Below are 4508 nucleotides of genomic sequence, written 5' to 3'. Positions count from 1 at the left end.
AGTCAAGAAGATAGACGTCATATGTACACATATAATTGTCAGCGTAGACATGCTGCGAGATTTCAAAATACTGATTGCTGATTCCCAGTAATTGGCATGACAATTCTTGAGTAAATGATGGGGTTTCAATAAATATAATGATTTTTCGGAACGTCAAAGATCAGTGAAGTTGTTGGTAAGTTTATTGCTAATGTGGTGGAACATAAACGGCTCCCTGGTAACGATGGCGAAAGGGCGACGTATATATAAAGGTTATAATAAGACTGTTTCAACTAAAAAGTCGAGGTTGACTTGCTGGAGCTGTGTCAAAACTGACTACTTTGGAAAGGAATCGCAAAGTTATTTTTTTGCTAATAAATGCCAAAGGGTCTGACACAGGTATGTGTTAAACTTTTACTTTGGTTTCGAGAGTTTTTTGAAGGTATTTCGTATGCCCGAGAGACATATTAAATTAACGTGGCTAATATGTTTTGATCCAAGTCGGGTCATACCCAATAACAAGCTTACCGACACCTTATTCGTATTTGATCTTAGCGATTGGATCGTTGATTAAATACGCGACACTTGAACTTTAAGAAAAATGGTTTTCTGAAATATTACTTGATGTGTATATATAAATTATGGAATAATTTATATAATATGGATTTAATTATTTATAGGTTAAATAATTAATTAATTTATGTTACATTTTATATAAATTGGTTTTATATAATGAAATGTACATAAAAATTAATATGGAAGTTTTATAAAACAAATTTTATAAAAACTAACTTTTATAAAATTAATTTTATAAACTAATGGGAGTGCATGGGAGTTGAAGCTCACATGCACTTAGATTCCTTTCTTAGTCAAAAACATTCCCATTCTCCATAAGCATGTATAGCCACACTTGTTACAAGACATAGACATGCAACTACATTTTCAAGTAAGCAAAAAAAAAAAATATGCGCTCACTCTTTTTCTTTGCTGCTGGCCGTGGCCTTTAGGGAGCACAAAGGGGTTCCAAATTTTGTTTTTGCAAGTCCATTTCAAGTGTAAATTAAATCTTAACCAAAGTACAAGGTGTTGGTGGTTAGCTTGGCGTATAACAACTTGAGATTTCATACTTTTGGAGCTCCATTCATCATCATCATCCTCATCACTTACCAACAAGTTTTGGAGTAGATATAAACTCTTTTCTTGCTTGTAGTTTGTAAGTATATTTCATAACTTGATCCTAATTGGGATTTAACTTTAAATGGTTAAAGATTAACAAGTTTCTAAATGGTACTTACATGCTTCCGCTTTAGTTTGATTCTCAAAATGTTTTAAGTATATTATGAACTTGTTAAATCTCAACATTTCTCAGGTGCATGACTGTGGGTAACATGTGGTTGGATCATCATCTCGATTGTTCATTATTTAAAGTGTCTTCAGGGATTTCGAAGGGTTTGAACACAGTTTGTAATTGTTAATATACCTATGAGGTTCTAGGATTTTGAATGATACAACAATTTTTCTGGGTTCTATGAATAGAAATGATGTTCTATCATAGTTTTGAAGTCAAAGTATAGATTTGAAAGATGTAAGAATCTAAGAGTGATGTCTTCTGTTAATTCTTGACTTGGATTTTGATTTGTCAAAATCAGAATACGTAATCAAATTTGAATGAGAATGGTTGTTTTGATTTCTATAAAAGAATGTATATTGTTGTGAAAGTAGTGAGTATAGTTGGTGATTGCTGAATCAGATTCGAAGAATGTAACATATTAATTGTGAATTTATATATATCTCTCGGGTATTACCTACCCGTTAAAAAATATTTTCACAATTAATATTTTGTACAAAAGAGTTTTATTACAGTCTTTATAAAAATATATATATGTGTATATTTTCTTCAGATGTAACATAGATTTAATGAGTTAATATTAAATTAAACTCGTTTGATTTACGGTTGAAACTAGAATTGAACAATCCCTAAAAACTTTAGAAATTACATAACTTTTACGGTGTATTTCTTCAATGAAATTGAAATTATGAATCAATACTTCGTTATTTGTGGATGCATGATGTTGGTGTTCGTGGAATTCTTGTGAACTTCTCAAGGTACGAATGATGTTGTTTGAAAAGTTTCGAGTACATCGATGATGAAAGTATGAAAATTAAACATATATTTGAATAATACACTTGATTTATTATGAAATAGAATTCATTGAATTGAAATAGAGATTGTATTTATCGATGGTTAAGTTGCTGACAAATGATGTACATCATAGCATATTAGTAATATGAATTAACCGAGTAGTTAAGATTCACATATAATAGCTTAGTACGGAAAGATTTATTATGGTTTAAAAATTTATATATATAAGATATACATATAAATCCTTCAATGGAAATGTGTTAATACTTCATAACTCGTTGATATGACATACTTGTTGTCGATTTGTAATAATGTCCACAGTGATTCTTGATTTGGCAGAGCTTGTGATGTTATAGATGCTGCTGATTCTGATGATGCTGACGGCACTGACTGTGCTGATGATGCTAACGGTACTGTTGATGCTGTTGGTAAAATAAGTCTAGCTTGTAAATCGTGCACCATTCCGGTCAGGGTTTCTTTTATCATTTCGGTCCACTCATCTGATTTATGGTTAGGTCTGGAATAAGTAATCTCTAAGACTTTGGAGATTACATAATCGCCGCGGAATGTTTCTCCAATAAAGTTATGAATCAATACTTTATCGGTCATTGTTGTTGGTACTCCTTGTTATCTATGGTGCGTATGACGTTGATGTTCAAGGTACAGATTGTGAGGTTGAGGTGTGGGATCCGGATGTTGTTGGTGGTGGTGGTAATGGTACTGTTGGAATTGATGATGGTGATAATGTTGTTGCCGGTGTTGCTGCTGGTGCTTGTAACCTTTGCACCATATTTTCCAAAGCCACTACCCGAGCACGAAGCTCGTTGACTTCTTCTATTACCCCGGGATGATTGGTGGTTCGGATGAGTGGGTGAATAAGATCTAGAATGTGAGATATTATATAATCGTGATGAGATACTCTGAAAATAAGAGAGAAAATGGTGTTTCGAATAGGTTCAACGGTAAGTGCTTCAGGTTCATTGTCAAGAGGGCAATGTGGTGGATGGAAGGGATCGCCTTCTTCTTTTCTCCAATGATTAAGTATGCTACGAACCAATCCCTAATTCATCCAGAATAGATGATGGCTAATAGGTTGATCCATTCCAGTCACACTGCTTTCGGAGCTCGAGTGAAACTCCATATCGGAATCTGAGGAACTTGAACTAGTGGCGAGTTCCATTTCGTATAATTGAACAAAGGATTTTTCGATATGAAATGATTTCCAACTATCGGATGGTATTCTAATTACATGGAATATCTATATATATATATATATATATATATATATATATATATATATATATATATATATATATATATATATATATATATAGCTCAAAAGATTTCGAAGATTACGGAGGAATTTACGGAATATGTCAGGCAAAATTTACAGTAACAGATACGCTAAGATATGAATTAGCGGATACGCTAAGATATGAATTTTGTCTATACACTATTCATGCAATCAATGCAGTAAGACGTGTCTAGACTAAAAATGATAAGTAGGTAATTTCCTAAGGATGGTAAATAGAAGATTTCCGACTAAAAATGATAAGCAAAACTTTTGACATGCAGACACGGTCGAAGTCCAGACTCACTAATGCATCTTACCGACTATCTGTTAGACACACTAATGCAAGATCTGGTTCGCTAAGACCACCGCTCTGATACCAACTGAAAGGACCCGTTCATATATATTATAAATGATTCACAATAGTTGATTACATCGCGAGGCATTTGACCTCTAAATGATACAATTTACAAACATTGCATTCGTTTTTAAAAGACAAACTTTCATTTCGACGAAAGTTGACAGACATGCATACTATCTCATAATATATTCAAACTATGAATGACTTATTATCAATCTTAATGAACTCAACGACTCGAATGCAACGTCTTTCGAAATATGCCATGAATGACTCCAAGTAATATCTTTAAAATGAGCAAATGCACATCGGAAGATTTCCTTAATACCTGAGAATAAACATTCTTTAAAGTGTTAACCAAAAGGTTGATGTGTTCATTGGTTTATCATAAACAATTATTTTTAATAATATAATAGACCACAAGATACTCATATTTCGAAAACAATCTGTGCAGGTCTGCTCACTGCTGTAAAAATCATTCATATGAATAACACCGGAAACTTATAAATAATCTCACCAACGGTAGCTAATGCATCATGCAATGCAAAAATTTCTCACCGTAAACAATTTCAACAACGGTAGCTAATGCATCGTGCAATGCAAAAATTTCTCACCGTAAACAATCTTACAATGGTAGCTAATGCATCGTGCAATGCAAAAATTTCTCGCCAAAAACAATCTTACAACGGTAGCTAATGCATCGTGCAATGCAAAAATTTCTCACCGAGGGTAGCTAA

The sequence above is a fragment of the Rutidosis leptorrhynchoides genome, chromosome 9 (assembly GCF_046630445.1).
Source record: "Rutidosis leptorrhynchoides isolate AG116_Rl617_1_P2 chromosome 9, CSIRO_AGI_Rlap_v1, whole genome shotgun sequence".
In the NCBI taxonomy this organism is placed as follows: domain Eukaryota; kingdom Viridiplantae; phylum Streptophyta; class Magnoliopsida; order Asterales; family Asteraceae; genus Rutidosis; species Rutidosis leptorrhynchoides.
The sequence above is the reverse complement of the archived record's forward strand: the minus strand, read 5'-3'. Positions refer to the sequence as shown.